Source organism: Macaca fascicularis, chromosome 6 (assembly GCF_037993035.2).
Source record: "Macaca fascicularis isolate 582-1 chromosome 6, T2T-MFA8v1.1".
NCBI lineage: Eukaryota > Metazoa > Chordata > Mammalia > Primates > Cercopithecidae > Macaca > Macaca fascicularis.
The window spans coordinates 77678045-77697983 of NC_088380.1; the positions used below are offsets into that span (position 1 = coordinate 77678045).

At 40.2% G+C, this 19939-nt stretch overlaps 1 protein-coding gene across 3 annotated transcripts in view; it reads left to right on the forward strand.

The window, feature by feature from the left end:
• Window positions 1-19939, forward strand: part of ARHGEF28 (Rho guanine nucleotide exchange factor 28) — a 311888-nt gene that overhangs the window by 62029 nt on the left and 229920 nt on the right. The gene's annotated exons all lie outside the window — the stretch shown is intronic.

Genomic DNA, 19939 nt, shown 5'->3' on the forward strand with positions numbered 1-19939 from the left:
CGCCTTCTTCCTTCTGATTTCAAACAAAACTTCCTTTGTTGGAAGGGAACTGTGTTGGTGTTGGGCGGACCTGGGCAGGTGAGCCTGAATGTGTGAGGAAACCAGGGTTTAGAACAAAATTTCAGGGAATTGAAACAGTTTTGTTTTGTTTTGTTTTGTTTTGAGACAGAGTCTTGCTCTGTTGCCAGGCTGGAGTGCAATGGTGGGATCTCGGCTCACTGCAACCTCTGCCTCCCAGGTTCAAGCGATTCCCCTGCCTCAGCCTCCCAAGTAGCTGGGACTACAGGCATGCACCACCACACCTGGCTAATTTTTTTGTATTTTAGTAGAGATAGGATTTCACCATGTTGGCCAAGATGGTCTTGATCTCCTGACCTCGTGATCCAAATGACTCAGCCTCCCAAAGTGTTGGGATTACAGGTGTGAGCCACCATACCTGGCCAGAATTGGAACAAATTTAATCAGAATCCTCAATTGATGAGAATAGATTCATCCACTTCCTACACTTCATTACCCAGCCAAGTTCCTACTCACTCACCCTCACTCCCTTCAACACACCACACATACTTCTCTGGAGGAAGACAGAGTCATGAACAAATTGATTCCAGAATAGTAGAAAAGTTGCCCCTTGGGTTGCCCAGTGATCTCTAGTACTCTCTCTAGGTTGTGATTTTCAGGCCATAAAATGTGCCTGTAGACAGTAGGGTTTGGCCCAGCCATGATTAAAGGTTTAAAAAAAAAAAAAAAAAAGGCTGGTCTGAGGCTAAATTGTAGAGTACTCCCAAATCTTACTGTTGTTTTTTCTGTGTGTGCCTTCCTATTCCTTACTCATTCCACCCTCCTTCCCTACCTCAAAACAGACAAATCCACAAGCCTAATCATGATAGAAGCCTTGTAGCTGACCAACCTCCTCATGTAGCTGTTTTGAACAGAGTTACTAGATTGTGACCAGATTTGGGGAAAAACTAATACACATTGCCCAAGAAGAGAAGAGATTTAAATGAATCAAATAAAAACAAAAACAAGTTTTTCTAGTTATTTAAAAAAATGCTGATTAGAGTAAAATGAAAAGGATAGGAAAGTGTTAAGAAAATGTCATAATTGCACCCCCTATGGATAATGTTATTATATTGAAATACTGATATATTTTATCAATTTTAAGGTGTAATTTTTTTTTCTCATTTTAACATCTCTAAAATTGAGATGCTCTTACATTCGCTGTGCTTCCTGGCAGATGTCATTGCCTACATGTGTGTTACCTTGGTCACAGAGTTTCATATTATTGTCATTTCAGTTTATATACCTTGCTGGTACTACATAAGTTAATTGCTTTCAAAATGACTTCACCATGATCTAGCATTATAAGGCAAAGTTACTATGTAACTAGAAAGACATGGAATTTTTTTTTTCTTTTATAAGGCAAAGTTACTTTGTAACTAGAAAGACATGGAATTTTTTTTTTTTCTTTTTTTTTTTTGAGACGGAGTCTCGCTCTGTCGCCCAGGCTGAAGTGCAGTGGCCGGATCTCAGCTCACTGCAAGCTCCGCCTCCTGGGTTCACGCCATTCTCCTGCCTCAGCCTCCCGAGTAGCTGGGACTACAGGCGCCCGCCACCTCGCCCGGCTAGTTTTTTTTTGTATTTTTAGTAGAGACGGGGTTTCACCGTGTTAGCCAGGATGGTCTCGATCTCCTGACCTCATGATCCACCCGTCTCGGCCTCCCAAAGTGCTGGGATTACAGGCTTGAGCCACCGCGCCCGGCCTTTTTTTTCTTTTTTTTGGGATGGAGTCTCTATTGGCAGGCTGGAGTGCAGTGGCGCGATCTCAGTTCACTGCAACGTCTGCCTCCCAGATTCAAGCAATTCTCCTGCCTCAGCCTCCTGAATAGCTGGGACTACAGGTGCGTGCCATCATGCCTGGCTAATTTTTGTATTTTCAGTAGAGATGGGGTTTCAGCATGTTGGCCAGGATGGTCTCGATTTCTTGACCTCGTGATCCACCCGCCTCAGCCTCCCAAAGTGCTGGGATTACAGGGGTGAGCCACCACGCCCGGCCAAGACATGGAAATAACAGCATGTTACATGATAAAAATCTATGTATAGATTAATTTAGAAAAGATCTTTTGATAAATATAAGATTCTAGGTAATTAAAAATTATATCCTAATTGGCAATTTTTCTTTTCTAGTAGAATATTAAATGTATGTTATAAATAATGATATCTTAGATAAAATATATGAAATATATTTAACATAACTCTTACTACATATGGTAGAGTGTATACCTTTTTTTAATTTAATTTAACATTTTTGGTCAATATTATTGCAAACTGACTTAAGCCAATCTAGCCACCTGGCCTCATCCAGTAAGAGGTCAGTAGAGACATGCTATAATGAAAACAAGTCTTAAACCAAAATCTACCAGATGAGTAATGTTGTGCAGACACAGCAGACTCAAAACTCTCCTACAATTTGTTTCTGTATTTTGGGGAAGAAACTGCTCTCTGCCCTTCTGTCTTCAGAGGTTTGATAAATATTCACTTCTAGTTTCTCTTAGTTTACTATATTTTGGTTCATAAACCCTTAATATTTTTTCTTATTTATATATATTTATTGTAAGACGTTAGAAAGAGACACAGCAAAAAGAAAAAATTAAAACCTCATGTTTAATCCCATGATGAATGATAAGCTCTGTTGACATTTTGATACAGATTTTTCCAGAGTTTTATCTGTATCTGTGTTGAATTTTGGCAAGGGTTCTTTTGACATTTATTTAGTTGATACTGTGTTTTCTCATTTGATTGTGATTTATTGCATCTCTTAATTTTGGAGACTTTAATGTATGTACTTCTAGTAATCCTACTTAGTTATTTTGACTATTTCTTTTGGAAAAACAAATTAAAATAACTCTGGCAAGTGTATAATAAAGATACCCTCTCCATTGGAAATTGTGAAGAGTCCATTACATATTGGGAGGCTGTATTAAAATTATAGAATAACACTATGCATAATTGTATGTTAATGCCCTAGAAAAATCTAATTACAACAGACTTTAAAAAATATATAAATTAATAAGATTTACCTGGAGGACAATTAGATTACATAAGTGGAACAATAATCAGGAAGGAAAAGAATTGATTGAAATTATTCCCCAATTTCTACCCACCTCTCGAAAAAGGGCACCTCATTCAGATGGGTCTTATAGGTGATTTTTTATTTCTTTGCTTATAATCTGTTTTGATGGAATTCTTATAACATTTTTATGGCTAAAATGCTTCTTTGTCTCTATTTGTCGGGTCACTATAGAGAATCTTTCCTGAAGATGATAGACAACTTTATACCTATAGAAAATCTACAGATGTAAATATTTTCTTAAATTCCCCCTGCATTTTGCTTGGATTGATGAAGAACACTTTCGATTTTTCTTTTTAAAGATTGTTTCTTCCACTATTGTTTTCCCCTTCTAGATAGAACAACTAATATCCAAAGATTGGATTTTTTTTTTCTTTTTGGGGAGAAAGGAGGGTTGCATTCTGGAATAATTTTTTTTGAGACTGAGTCTTGCTCTGTCTCCAGGCTGGAGTGCAGTGGCACGATCTTGGCTCACTGCAACCTCAGCCTCTCAGGTTCAGGTGATTCTCCTGCCTCAGCCTCCTGAGTAGCTGGGACTACAGGGGCCCACCACCACTCCTGGCTAATTTTTTTGTATTTTTAGTAGAGACAGGGTTTCACCATGTTAGCCAGGATGACCTCAATCTCTTGACCTTGTGATCCACCCATGTCGGCCTCCCAAACTGCTGGGATTACAGGCATGAGCCACCGCGCCCAGCCAAGAATGTTTTTATCTTTGTTTTCCACTTAAGTTTTCAGTAGCATCAAGTTGTTTTTTTGTGCTTGCCAGCACAATTTTTGATTCCAGCACTTTTAGTTTTTATGTAGCATTGTCAAATCTTGGCCATTTTATGCGCACATAGTTTTATAGAGATAATCTTTTACATTTTATTATGAGCACACGCAAAAATTATTATTCTTTTTCTATACCTTTCAGGAATCTGTTTCAGAAGCAGGTGCAGTCTTTGGCTCTGCCTCTTGTGCTGTAGAATTTTTTTTGGCTCATTTCTGTTTGCTCGTTTTTAGGAAGGAGATTCTCTTCTTCTGGGAGATATAGTAATATTCCTGAACTCAGCCACAGATTCAGTGAAAATTTTATTTTATTTATTTATTTTTTAAAATTTATTTTGAGATGGGGCCTCACTGTTGTGCAGGCTGGAGTGCACTGGCACGATCTTAGCTCACTGCACCCTCGACCACCTGGGCCCTGGCAAGCCTCCTGCCTTAGCCTCCCCAGTAGCTGGGACTACAGGCATATGCCACCATGGCCAGCTTTAGTCTAATTTTTAAAAGAATCCGTGGCAGTTCCCTGAGTTGCAGTTGCAGAAAAAGAGAAACACTGTACTAAGATCAGAGAAGAAGCAGGAGTTGGCAAGACTGGCAGCCAAGAGCTTTATAATATCACTTCGTGGAACTTAGGGATATATATGAGCATTGCAAATCCAATTTTTAGTCTCTAAGCAGCTTCCTGCATTTGTGCTTGAAAGGCAACTGAAGGAGCAGCACTGGAAGGCTAGCCTGTTTATTCCAAGGAGAAAAAAAAAGAAAGCAAAATGAACCAAAACAAACAAACAAACAAAACAACTAAAATACAGAGGCCGGCAGTCTGGTTTGAAGTCTATGCTTAGTTTTTAGACTGAATGGTACAATAGTATTAGGAGGTATATTTTAAGCTAGAAAAAGAGTTGTGGTGGTGAAGCTAATGAGAAGTGCAAAAACCTGGAAAACTGTAAATTAGAATCAATGGAATCAACCTAAGGTGTTTATTTTTCCGGCTTAAAATTCTTCAGTTGACACCACTTGGGAGCTTAAAAGTTCTGTACTGGAAATTATAAAGATATTTCTATTTTGTTTTTATTTTTAAATTTCACATTGCCATGAGAAAGTAGATAATTTTACTTTTAGATTATTGCTCTTAGTCTTCTTTTTCCCAGCTTACATGTAAAAAGAGATAGGAAACAATGCAAGGACAGCTTACCAGGAGAGATTTTGCTTACTGGGCATTTAATTAAATTCTGAGAGAGGAAGAGATTTTGCATTTACAAGCCAATTTGTATTTTTGCTAATGAGTGCTTTTGATTACTTTTTATATTGAGTTTTCTCTAAATTTGTAAATCAAGGAGAGTTATAAAACAAATACGCATTCTACTTATTTATCCAAGAGCTCCTTTTTTAAAATATTAATTATATTTTATTTTTGTATAAAGTATAATTGGCTGGGTGTGGTGGCATACACCTGTAATTTCAGCACTTTGAGAGGCTGCTTAGTCCTCCCAAGATCAGCCTGGTAACAGGCTGTCTCTGTCTTTACAAAAAAAAAAAAAAAAATTACCCAGGTGTGGTGGCTCAAGCCTATAGTCCCAACTACTTGGGAGGCTGAGGTGGGAGGATCACTTAAGCCAAGGAGTTCAAGGCAGCACCGAGCTATAATCATACCATTGTACTCCAGCCTGGGTGACAGAGCAATACCCTATCTCAACAAAAACAAAACCTGTTTGTAAAGTATAATTAATGCTAGTCTTTCCGAAATATCAGTTTAGTGCTGTGAATAAAACAGAAAAGTCTTGCTTGAGAAACTGTTGGTTCCAAAGATTTTTCCATTTTTCCTCAATTAAAATGGCTTTATTTAAAATGATTAAATAACACTTACTTATTATAAAGACTATAATAGTAAGTAAAATTATTAAAAAGAAAGTGAAGATCATTTGAAGTTCTACCTTTTTTTTGGGGGACAAGTTCTCGCTGTGTCACCCAGGCTGGGGAGTGTAGTGGGATCTTGGCTCACTGCAGCCTCCACCTCCCAGGTTCAAGCAATCCTCCTGCCTCAGCCCCCAGAGTAGCTGGGACTAGAGGCATGTGCCACCACACCTGGCTAATTTTTGTATTTTTTGTAGAGATGAGGTCTTGCCATGTTGCCTAGGCTGGTCTCAAACTTCTGGGCTCAAGCAATCCACCCACCTTGTACTCCTAAAGTGCTGGAATTACAGGCATGAGCCACTGCGCCTGGCGAAATTCTTCTTTTGAGAGAACTTTATTAGTATTTTGGTATACAGTAAAATTTGTTTGGCAAATGTATATACACACACACACACATGCGCACACACACAGTATTTCATAAGGAATTATATGGAAATGCTGTTTTTCTTATAATGGACAGGACCCCATTTCCCCTCACCCCCGTTTTATACTTCCCCTTCCTGTACTCTGAGCTAACTCTTAGAGTCACTGCCTGCAGTGGTTCTCAGCGGCATCAGCATCCCTAGGAACTTGCCAGAAATGCAAATTCTCAGACCTCACGCTGGACCTCCTGAATCAGACACTCTGTGGATGGGGCCCAGCAATCTGTGTTTCAATAAAACCTTCAAGTGATTCTGCTGTGTGCTGAAGTTTGAGAACCATGGACTCAGTGCAAACATTTTCATGTTTTTCTGTTTTCATATATACATATACAAGCTTTAGTAGAACGATCATATTAGGTGGACCTCTGTATCTTTTCCAACTCAGTGATACTTCGTAGAAACTCCTATAAGCCATCAAACGTAGCTCAAACTTACTGTAATTAATGAATAGGAATGGGCCAAGCTCATTCCCTATTGATGGCCATTCACTTTGTTTCAGTTTTTGGCAGTCAGGAACAATTATTCACCAGACATCCTGTGCATATGTCCTTATACGCTGATACTTTCATCTCTGTGGGATAGATTCCTAAGAGTAGAATTGCTGGATGAAGGACATACATATTTTAAATTTTAGTGGATTACTTTGCAAATGAGATCTAATAGTTGACATTTTATTAAGCAACTTTCAGAAATATTTAATGTCTTTAATAACTGATAATTATGTAACTGGGGATTATGTTCTCATTTTCATTGTGCAAAGAAAGGAGGGATGTTAAATTTTGTATGTTGATTAAGTTGGTGAAGGGTTAGAAGGAAGAAATCTCCTTGCTTGCTTTAATCCTCCCTTTTTTGCCATGGTCCCTTCATTTCTCCCATTTCTCAAATTCTGACTAATATGAGCCTCTAATCCATGGAGATTTTTTAACATCTGCAGAGGGTGCATGTGTGAGACTGTGTGTGTGGGTTCTTGCTCTCTTCCACCCTTCTGACGTGCTGTGCAGACGCGTTAATCATAGCAACTGACTGAGAAGAGTGTGATCACTTTTTTCTCCAGAGGCTGCAAATTGTATAACCATTTGGGCAGTGGAGTTTTTGCTTCAGTAGCTTGTTTCCAGCTGGATCTAAGATGCTTCGCTATTCCCTTAGCATTTTATGTTTATATTATTCTTTTATTCTGGGTCACTGTCTCCTGCTGTGTTTGGTCCCAAGAATGTTGGTTGCTGCTGGGCTCATCGTGTGTGTTGAAGGTGTAATCTGATGTCTAGAGGTAGTGGGGTGAAACTCTCTCCTATTCAGCCTTTTCTAATTTCTAGATGTTGGTATAGCTTCCTTGAATACTTGGTGGAGCATACTCCCCTTGGTCCCAGCCTTCTGGAGGGAGGGCCGGAGCACAGGGTCCAAGTTGTCTGGATGGACTCTTCCCCAGCCCAGGGAAGCAGCTTCCTATTGAGGTGGTAAGTGACTTGGTGGCTTTGTTATGGGGTCACCCAGCAGGGGCCTTCTTCCAGAACCCTGCAGATTCCCTGTGGCTTTTGGTTCCTGTGGAGGGAAATCCTGTCCTCTCGACACTGCCCTTCTCTCTTGGTGGCTCTGCATCCCCCAGTGGGCTACCTATGACTGGCCTTATGCCCATCAACTCAAAATATTGGTCTGTGAGGGCATCTTGGGGACCGTTGCCTGGGCACCCTCACTTTGCTGATGAGGAGATTAGTCTCCAAGAGGGAAATTGACTGGCTCGACTAAGTTAACTCAGCTGGTTTGACTCTCTGGATTTTAAAATGCTCTATTAGAAGTCATAAGAATAATTTTTTTGCTCAGAAAGTTTGTTAGTGGCAGATCCCACAATAAGTCTGGGGTTTTCCCACCTTCACTGGTAACAACCTCCCCCACTGCTCTGCCACATCTCCATTTCCTCATTGACCAAGTACTCAAGGGCACCATTTTATCCTTTCCTGCCCTGCAGCTGCCTTCGAGCTTTCTGACATGAAGAATGGTGCTCCTTCCTGGACCTTAAATTAAAGGGTCTGTCTTTGATCTCACGAGAGGATGTTGCTGATAACTATGTCTAGGCAAGCCCTGACCTTCTAAAGCTCATTTGCTCACAAGAAGCCAGACCTATTAATTGATGGTCATTTGCTCCATTCAGTTCCTCCCAGCTCAAAATAATAGAAATTGTCATTAGCTCAGGTGTCAGAGGGTGGTAGGTAAGGGTGTCTTTTAAAGTAGGTTAATACAGCTAAGTCTGGCTTAGCCAATGGAATCAGGCGGGGCTTTTGCCTGAATTCAACTTCTAGATCACGCATTTACTTTTTACACATTTTTTACAGCAAATTATATTAACTTTACTTGTGTCTTGACTTAAAACACAGGAGCATGTGCATCTCAGAGAATTGCCACCTGCTGGGGTGTTTCTGCCATCGTCGGTTAATCTATGCTTCCTGAAGTTGGTTCTCTTTGGTGGTTTTTGTTTCTACCAACTTAACTTGACCTTTTCCTACCCTCTCTGAATGGTCCTGCTTTTATCTCTGCCATTTCTCCTGTTTTCCTTCTGAGGCGGCAAACAAATTCCAAAGCAGCATGTTCTAGCCATAGAGCAAAGAGGACCGTGGTAACTGTTTTACCCAGCCTGGCCAGCAGCCACGAGATGTCAATTCCTGGGAAGTCTGAAGCTCCTTAGCTGCTGCAGGAGATTGCTTGGTAGTTCTGGCAGGAGCAGAGAGGGGAAAAGCCACTTCTCAGACTTTAGTAAAACCTTTGACTTAGAAACATTTTACAAATCCTCCATTAGCTTCATCCCATTTCACGTTTTGAAAGAAACAGTTCCCTCTTCTCTCAATACAGTGCCACTTTATGGTGCCCCCTCCTACTGTCACAACTGAGATGATGAGCTTCTGGGGAAAGGCCCAAAGGCGAATATACAACTACAGAAGACCACAGGAAGAGTCAGTCTAGCACCCAGCTTTGAAGAAATTTCTTGGTGGGTGTGGGTTTCAGGTCCGCGGGTAAATAAGTGCCAAGTGTTCTTAAAGTCTGATGCTGCCTCACTTCCTGTATTTCAGTGACAGCTCCCACAATTTGGGTGATGTGCAGCCTGTATTTTTAATAAAGAACTTGAAGTAGCCGATATTTTTGTTCTATTTGAGTTTTTAAAATGTTTTACCATCTAAGCAAGGATTTTAGGCATAATGGAAATGGGTCAGAGTTTTCTCTGCGAGAAGCCTCAGTAAAAGACATAACATGTGATCCAGGTAAAATGTTTTATTTCCGTATTCTAGAAAGGCAGCTCTTATAGAAGATGTGATTTAGCTATACTACCTTCTCAACAGTTCCTCCTGCTTACGCCTGAGGAGGGTGTGTATGTTTTAAATAAGTGTCTCTAGCCCTTGCCTACTTTACCTCTCCGTATCTTGATGCTGTTACTTTTATCGAAACGGATCTTATGCAGGTCACTAAGTTTGCTCTTGCTTAATCTAAGGTGTTTATTTTCTCGAGTCCCCATTTAGTGCCATGCACTGTAAGAGCAGAGAGTGAGAAACAAGGTCCCACATCCCTGCTCTCCCAGAACACACTTGGGAGTGGGAGACAGAAAATAAGTAGGTAAACAAATAAATAAGAATTTCAGATGGCGATATGGGTTAGGACAGTACAAGGCTATGACATGGCAGAGAATGGTGTGTGTGTGTCATTAGTCTCTCTGGGCTCTCCTGGAGAGCAGTCTAGTAGAGGGATCAGATAGCACAAAAGCCCTAGAGTGGAAATGAACTTTTTGTATTTGAAGGCCAACAAAAGGCCAACATGGCCCTTGTATTTGTGAGGGAGGGGAGAGGAGAGGAGACAGGTCAAGGGGGTGGGAGGGGCCAGGTCATTACCATAGGCTGGGGGGCAGTTGCATGATTTATGTTTAAAAAGTGTACTTTTGGTGTTCGTGAACTCTGCTGGTTCTTTTTCAAGTTATCTCTTTGTCTATTGCGCTTTCTTCTCCTCTGTTGTGTGGGTGTTCCCCAGGGCCCTCTTCTTTCCCCTCTTTTTCTTGCAAGCTCATCTATTCTTGTTATTTAGACCATCACTCCTCCTGGAAGACTCCCACATGCAGGCCCTTTCGTCTTGACCTCTGCCCAGGTCTCATCTTCCATTTCCAGCTGGCCTGTTTGCTATTATCACTCAATTAGCCAGAATTTGACTTTAAGTTCAGACTGTTCTATTTTTAAAAAGTTTTCCAAGTTTTCCTCTAAGCAGCTCCTCTTTCCAACTTCCTGATTTCTGTTACCATCCCACCACTCTCCCAGGTGTCCTGCTTTAAGCTGAGTTTTTGTAATTCCTCCATCCTTTGTCCTCTGTCTTGATCAGTCATCAAGACCTGCTGATGGCCATGGCTGTCCCCTCTCTCTCCTCAGCCATTGTTCTAATTCACCTTTGGATAATTGCCCCGGCCTCTTCAGAGTTGCCATTTTCTCGGAATTGGTGAAGACTTTATCATGCCTTTCTAGTATTATTTCTCTGCATTCATGTCTCAACTCGCAACCATATCATTTATCTGTTCTGATCTGACAAGTCCTCTCTTTACCCTAGTGGACTTTCCTCATTCTCTTATTTCTAGGACATCGCCCAAGCTGTTTTCGTTCCATATCCAGTAATGCCCCTAAGGTAGGAATGGGATGCAATATTGTATGTTGGTTATGACCTTGGACAGCTATGCATCTGGCTGTGCATCATCTCCTGAATGTAGATTGTTACCCTTCATTGCACTGCAATACCTAGTGCAGTGCCCAGTGCACTATAGGCTTTCAGTGAACGTTTGTGGATTGAGTTTCTAGAGAATCATTGAGGGGAGGCAAGCTTGCTCTCTGACCCTTTCTAGGAGCATTCCAGGCAATGGCTGTGGTCATTAGGGGGAGGGTCCCATCGACCAAATGGTTGATAATTAAAGATGATTTGGGGTCACATGTAGGATTGCAGAAACCTTTTACACCATAAGCTCCAGCCATACCCTTCTGCTCTCATTTCTTCGTGAATGCCATGCTTCTTCCTGGCCAGGACCTTTGTATGTGCTGTTGTCTTCACCTGGCCTACTCTTGCTTCCTTCCCCTTTGTATAATTAAATTCTTACTCACTTTGCAGATTTCAGCTCAAATGTCACATCCTTAATGTAGTCCTCTGGACATTTTCTATTTTGAGAGAGTATTGTTGTTATTGTTTTGTTTAGCGTCCTTTCTATTGTAAGCATCAATACAGCAGAGACTCAAACATTCAATTAAAATTTGTAATTTATTTTTATAAATGAATATTCATTTTCAATCTAATTTTGTTTTTATAATTTTATTCCTTTTCTGAAAGGGAATCCTTCCAATGGCATAATCTTCTAGTGGACTATTGTTTTCGTCCACTGATTTTCCAACACTAGTTTAATGCTTGGCATGTATTACATAATAAATATTTGTTGAATTAATACACAGTTCTAATTTAGTGCCATTCAGTAAACGGTGGTTGAGGCTCCTCCTGGAGCACTCTTTAATTCTGTTGTTTGCTTATTTCTGTACTGTGGGTTTTCCCAGCAGGTATGTGACCATCACTATTTTGGGAATGGGACTGTCATTTGAGTTTTTGTATTCCAGCTGCACGAAGAGATAGAGAGATGGTCCAGCAGGAGGGGGCTGTCGTCATAATCTTCAGTAAATGTGGATGTTTGGGGAACATGTCTCAGAGTTCGAAACTTAACATTTTTAAGGTACTATATGGCATATGTAAACATTGTGCAATAAAAAAATTAAGGAAGTCTTTTCCAGGTAGACAATTCCTGGCGGCTGAGAACTAGAACTTAACAGGAAGTTGTGTTAAAACTGTAGGGAATGAAAAGCTTACTTTATCAGACAGGAAGTTCCTGAAGAATCTCCTAACTCAGAAAAGATTATCTGTGAACGATGTCACGTGAACTCTTTTTTTACCCCCTTCTTTAGCATTCTTTATTAGTATCTCCCAGCACTTATAGTTACTATAATCTGCATCTTTGAACAACCATTATGTTAGTCTGTTTTCCATTACTTGTAACAGAATACCTGGAACTGGCTAATTTATAAGAAACAAAATTTATATCTTAGAGAACTAGAAGCTGGTAAGTCCAAAGTTGAGGGGGCATGTGTATGAGACTGGTAGGGACTCTCTGAAGAGTCCCGAGATGGCAGAGGGCATCGCATCTGAGGGGCTGAGTGTGCCCACACGATAGCTCAGGTCTCTCTCCCTCTTCTTATAGAGCCACCAGTCCCCCTCCCATGATAATCCATTAATCCATGAATAGATTGACCCATTCATGAGGTCTCTGCCCTCATGATCCAGTCACCTCTTAAAGGCCCTATCTCTCAATACAACCACATTGGGGATTAAATGTCAACGTGAGTTTCTGGAGGGGACTTTCAAACCATAGCAACCACGAAGTTACTACCTTACTTGATCAGAACATCTCATGGTGCCCGACAAAATGGTTTCACACATTAGCTCTTTCATTAGAACCACACATCATTTGGCAGTGGAGATGAACTTGGTGATGTTAAGTGACTTGCCCCACGTGCGTTTGTGCATGCATTAATTCACATGGCAGATTTTAGATTTTAAGTTTCAAATACGAAGTGAAATACAGGCAAGGGCAGATGCAGGTTTTGTGAGGCCTGAAGATGATGCCATTGGAAAGATTCCCTTTCAGAAAAGGAATACAATTATAAAAACAACATTAGATTTAAAGGGAATATTCATTTACAACAATAAGTTACAAATTTTAAAAAGCTGGCAAATTCCACAAACGTCACATTTCCAATTAAGATTCGTCTTGTCCAGATCCTGAAAATGCCCTCAGACATTCCAGTGCCACCCAACAGGAAGGGGAGTGTGTCTGAGGGGAAATTGAATGGAAAGAGAAAGCCAACTTAACAAATTGTAGTTGCTTCTATTCTGCATAGAATACTTTTAATTTTTCTGTAACATCATCCACCAAGAACACTTTGGATAAACACCAGATTACAAGCAAATCTTGTGATATTCTATGTTGTTATTGTTGTTTTCCTCTGATGGAAATCTGGTGACCACCCCTGATTTGTACAAGTCAAATTCGATCCATTTTGAAATGTCTCTTGCTTTGCAGATTAGAAGGAAATGGCTGTATGACCATGTTGCTAAGGTCTTCCCTAAATGTTGAAAGAGGTCTTTGGGAGCCTTGAAGCTTCATTAGTGTGGTATGGAAAATCGGCCTCTGGTTTCTGGGTTTTTTTCCAAAGATGGAGGAAACTGGCTGCCCTGACTTGAGAATTCACTACTGGGGAGGCAATGGCATCATTACAGAAAGTGATTATGTGTGATAATTGTGATAAATGGTTGGATAAAAACATGCTGAGAATCCGCCTGAAGCCACAGGAGAGGCGAATGGACTGCAGAGCCTGTGTAGGAGCTGGGTTCACAATAGAGACTGGAATTAGCCGGGTCACAGGCAGGTGAAGGGTGGTCCAAGGAGAGGTCATGGTCTGAGAGAGGGCGCCTGCACTGGTTGGCAGCAGCTGACTGGAGGGGAGGGTTGCTGTGAGCCTGGGAGAGGAGGCTGGAGCCATCACACCTCTGGTGAGGGCAATGCTTGCATTGGAACCCACGTCTTCAGCCTCTACCTGCATCACCACATTATATGATGGTCCTTGTGTTCTCCATGTACTTATACTTAATTTTGCAAACCCTTTTCTTCTGAGTGTAGAGAAGAACATCAAGCTTTGCTTACAGATGGTGGAATTATTGGGGGGCAGAAGAGGCTGCCCTAGTTTCTCCCCTAGAGCTCTGTGTGTGTGTGTGTGTGTGTGTGGCGGGGTGGGGAGTGCAATTTCTGAATAACCATGAAGTTATGGTCATGAAACGTGGCCCTGATGTGGGAATCTTTTGAAGTGCATGGCTAGCAAGGTTCCATGTTTCCCCAGGGACTTGTCTTCAGCCCTTCCTTCTTTTGTGCAGATCAATAATAAGGGGAATCGAGAGAGAGAGAGAGAGAGAGAGAGAGAGAGAGAGAAAGGAAGGGGGGGAGGGGAGAGAGAGGAGAGAGAGATTTATTCAGGGGAAAACTCTAAACAATTTAGGAAGAGTTGCAGGTATACACCATGTCAAAGACTTACGGTTGCCTTTTATAAAGTTGCCAAAGACTTTTGTGCCACCTTGGAATTAGAAATGAACAGGCTGTGGAGTAACATATACAGGAGGACTCTCTTTATGGGCAATCTGGGTGTGGAACGTGCTGAGCAGCAGGTGTGCTAATGGGAGGGAATTTGAAAATCTAGGTTACTGAAACAATACATTAAAGCATCTGATATAACTATCATTTAGAATATGGTTGTGGTTATTGAAAGTGACTGTGTAGGAAGAGGAAACATAGCTTCTTGTATCCCTTTGAGAACAGACAACCATGAAACTACAGAAAAAATAAAGTGATTATTGAAGTATTCATTTTCAGCAGATTATCTAATAAAGTTGCATCATTAAAGCATATATCTATTTAAATGTACTTGACCACTCATAAATTAGATTTAAAAAATTTGTGAGCCTCACCTGCCAACCTGACCATACTGCTTTCAAAAGTCTATTCTCATCAGCAGAATCTATTTTGATCACTTCTAGCCAATGAAAAATGTAAGCTTTTAGGAGAGAATGTTTCCTAGGACTCACCCACTCCCATTCAGTGTTCCAATATGTAAAGAAAGTTACATATACAATACTGCGATCAATCACAATGTCCATCTTTAGACGGTTAAATCAATTATCTGATCTTTGAAAAGAATGATGGAAGTCTGAATGTGCTGAAGTGGAAAGATATCTAGGAAATGTGGTGGTTTTTTAAAAACACAAGTTATAGGAGAATATGGGAACCCATGTGTGTGTGTTTTTAAATCAAAGACACTTATGTATTGACAGAACACTTCTAGAATGATACCCGAACTCCTGGAGTGGGGTGGGGAATGCCTTCTACATACACACTCTTCTACTGTTTGAATTTTTTACTATGAGCCCAAATTGTATAATCAGTTTTTAAATAAAGAAGAAAAAAATTAAAAAAATTTGTGAGTCTAGCAGGAATCACAGATTTTTTCCATTTAAGGTCAAGGAGAGAGGAGAAGATGGGGATAGGTTGGTCAGTGGGTACAAAGTTGCAATTGTAGAGGAGGAATAAGTTCGGGTGTTCTATTGCACAGGTGTTCTGTTGCACCGTAGGGTGACTATGGTTAACAGTAAAGTATCGTATGTTACGAAAGAGCTGGAGGAGAAGCTTTTGAATATTCTTACCACAAAGATATGATAAGTGCAAGAGGTGATTGAATACAACAAGTACCTTGATTGGATCATTGTACAAAATGTACATATCAAAATATCAAAGTGTCCCCTATAAATATGTATAATTACAATGTATTGATTAAAAATTAAATTCATCCCTGAGAGGTCTGAAAAAAATTAAAAAAATAAAGTCACCATAAAATGTTGTGTGAAAGGAATAGCGCATATTTTGGTAAGAAATTGAAAACACCTCCCGTGAGTTGATACAAGAATATCCCAAGGGCTAGTGGAACAAAATGAGTTAAATAACTTTTTCAGTGGGAAGTCCAAGATTAGCTTTCATAATAATGCAGTTCTGTTTTTATTTTGAATTGTGACTTTTATTGTTCTTTATATCTTTACTGAATTCCTCATTAGGAATTTATTAATGAAGGTATTTTAGAAAAGTTACCTATATATAAAATCCTGTTTTAGCAGTAAAGTGTCCTCTTTAATAAAACCCAGTAGAGAATACTTTTGATAAATACACTAAATTGTATGTTTGAAATCAGATTTTTAAATACTAGGTTTGTTTTGAAGTGGGAACACCTGTCATTGTGTTTTTGAATTTTAAAAAGGTATTTATGCACAGATGGCAAAGGATTAAATGTGAAAATAGATGATATTGTATTAAAACCTTTGACTGAACTCAAAAGGGAGTTTTCCCCCAGGCAAAACAGGGGAAAAAAATAAGCCATATAAGATGATACCTGACAAGTTGTCAGTGAGATTTCTATTGGTGACCGCCATTGTGCTCTCAGTGGAAGCTGGGATGATGGGAAGGGGCTATTAGCCATTAAATTGCATGTGGTCGTTAGTTAAAAATGTGGATGCAGGATAATTTTTGAAGCATTTTTGATGGTTCAGAATTGCCAGTATCTTCAGCTTTCATCGATGAGTAGATAAACTATGGTGCATACATAGGCCCACTCTCCCCTCCCCCCACCATTCCTAACCCCTGACAACCATTAATCTGTTCTTGATCTCTATAATTTTGTCATTTCAATAATTTATATATATGTGAAGTAATACAGCTTACGATCTTTTGGGACTGCCTTTTTAATCACTCGGCGTAATGCCCTTAAGAAGCAGCCAGTTGTTGCATGTATCGAGGGCTCTTTCTATTTTGTTGATGAGTTGTATTCCATGATGTGGGTGTCCAGTTTGTTTAACCATTCCATGTTTTTCCAGTTCGTTTATCCATTCCACTTTGTTTAACCATTCCAGGTTGTTTCCAGGTTTTGGCTATTATGAATAAAACTGCTATGGACAATTGTGTATAGGTTTTTGTGTGGACATAATTTTCATAATGTTTCAAACGTGGATGTTCTTGGGATAAACGTCCAGGAGTGTGATTGCTGGGTCGTATAGTAAGTGTATGTTTAGTTTTTAAAGGAACTGACAAACAATTTTCCAGAATGGTTGTATCATTTTTACATTCTCACCAGCATCATATGAGAGAGCCAATTTCTTTGCATCCTTGTGAGTATTTGGCATTGCCACTATTTTTTATTCTAGTTATTCTGATAGGTGTATAGTGATATCTCATTATGGTCTCTGGTATAGATCATTTTTCTTTTTAGAAATTCTGGTAAAATACTGTAACATATAATTTATTTAATCAATTTTTAAGTGTATAATTTTGGTGGCATTGAATACATTCACATTGTTGTGCAGCTGTTAATGACTATGCATCTGTAGAACTTTTACATCTTCTCCAACTGAAACTCTGTATCCTCTGGGCGATAACTCCTCATCCTTCCTTTTGCCAAAGCCCCCCGCAAATGTCATTCTACTCTGCCTCTGTGAATTTTATTACTCTAGGAACATTGATGTACAAGTATCCGTTTGAGTCCCTGCTTTCAATTTTTTAGGCATATACCTAGAAGTAGAATTGCTGGATCATATGGTGTTAGCTTTTTGGGGAACTGCCAAACTTTCCCACAGTGGCTGCACCATTTTACATTTTCACCAACAGTGCCCAAGTGTTCTATTTTCTCCCCATTTTTGCCAACACTTTTTATTTTCTATTCTTTTAAATAATAGCCATCCTGATGAGTATGAAGTGGTATGGTATAGATTTTGATAAAGATATTTGAAATGATTATGTAGTCCCCTTGGGAGTAGGGATTTCTGATTAGGGTCCTTCCAACCTTTCAAGTTGCAACCAATCTTCATCCCCCGTCAGGGTGAGATTAACGTTGATTTATGCATCACTAAAATTTTAGGCATTCCCTGACATCTGAATGTGTTTGGATCCTGAGTTGAGATAGCAAGAGTTTATATGGCGAATTTAGATAGCAAAGAATATCTGAATCTGTTTGGGTAGGAAAAGTGATAGATCAGGTAATAATAGATTAATCTAAAAAGTTACCTGAATCCAATTGGAAAACCAGAGTTCAGAGAGTGGAAGTTCAAAGAATGGAGGTTGTCTCTATTTTAATGTCAGTTGGCAAACAGACAATATGGTAGGGAAAGCTCAGTCAGTTTGTGCAACTCTGTGTTCCATGGTTAAATTGATAGCACTTAGTCAAATTGCCTGAATGGTACTGAAGACAATAATAATTTCTATAATACCTTGCAAATCCAAATCTAGATTTTTTTTTTAGGGGATTGGGGTTCTGTGATTCTCATTGTATTGATTCTTTACTTTGATTCCTAGAAGGCAAGCTCTTAGTAGGTATGAAAAAATAGGGTAGAATCTGGCTCCTTTTGGGAGTTTCCCGTGGGAACAGGACAGCACTCGGGTAGATCTCAGGCCCTGGGCCTGGCCAGATTCAGGAGTCCCGAGGAAGAGGAGGTCAGGTAGCCCACAGGAATATTTAGCTAAAATAAAAGTCTATTGTGGTCACCTGCTACCTTCAAGGAGGCCAGGAGGGAAGGTTATAGACTTTGCCTGTTTTCCTCTCTCTCTTTAATTCAATTATTTGAAAGGCTTTAAAAATCTCTACCTATCCTTTCCCAACATTGTGTGTGTGTGTGTGTGTGTGTGTGTGTGTGTTATGAGTTTTGTTTATCTTTATATAGAAGTATAAACGCCACTCTTTTTTACCAGTCATCTTGGTTGGTATAGAAGATAATTTGTGGCTAGGTGCAGTGGCTGATGCCTGTAATCTAGCACTTTGGGAGGCTGAGGTGGGCAGATCATAAGGTCAGGAGTTTTGAGACCAGCCTGGCCAATATGGTGAAACCCCGTCTCTACTAAAAAATACAAAAATGTGATGTGCACCTGTAGTCCCAGCTATTCAGGAGGATGAGGCAGGAGAACCTCTTGAACCCAGGAGGCGAGGGTTGCAGTGAGCCGAGATTGCGCTGCTGCACTTCAGCCTGGACGACAGAGCGAGACTCCGTCTGAAAAAAAAATTGTAAAAATACAAGTCACTTAATGTGGGTGGGAATATGGGGAGGGAATGGGGAAATGTCATTTAGGGCATTTCCTGCTTTGACTAAGACAAGGTGCTGGCAGAGCTGTGCTTCTCCCCAGATAGACTAGTGAATATTACTATCTTGGCCTCATGATGTTAACAGCCCTGGGGGAATTTACTCATTCACCCAGGGTAGGTCAGTGAATTTTCCAAAATAACTAAAGGACATCATCTACCTGTTAGAAAGTAACTGCTTCAATCTTCTTATTTTCAGAGGTTGCCACATGGAAAATACCAAATAGCCTTCTAAGTGCAAACATGACCAGTGCAGAGGCAGGAAGCCCGTCTGTGAACCCACGGAGGATTATTATTACTATTATTTTTTATTATTTATTTATTTAATTTTATTTTTTGAGACAGGGTCTCACTCTGTTACCCAGGCTGAAGTGCAGTGGAGCGATCTCGGCTCACTGCAACCTCTGTCTCCTGTATTGAAGTGATTCTCCTGCCTCAGCCTCCTGAGTAGCTGGCATTACAGGTGTGTGCCACCACACCTGGCTAATTTTTGTATTTTTAGTAGAAATGGGGTTTTGTCATGTTGGCCAGGCTGGTCTCAAACTGCTGACCTCAAGTGATCTGCCTGCCTCAGCCTCCCAAACTGCTGGGATTACAGGCATGAGCCACCATGCCCGCCCATTACTATTATATTTTTAAATAAAGGCAGGAAAACATAAAATGTGTGCCCAGAAAGGCCACATTTTGCCTCATCATACAGTTGTTAAACCTCTTTGGTTGGGATTTGTGGTTGGCCGTGACGGCCACCACGGTATCATCACATCTGAGCAGAAGCCCCGTAATAGCCAGGTAACTTTGGCTCACTGGGATGTTATCCTGGTGTGTTGTAATGTCTGCACTACTATTTGTCAATCTTTAACAGAGGCAGGACCGGAAAGGGACAGGAGGTTCATGTACACAACTTGGAGAGGTAGATGGAACACTTTCATGTGTGTGTTGAAAGATTTAAC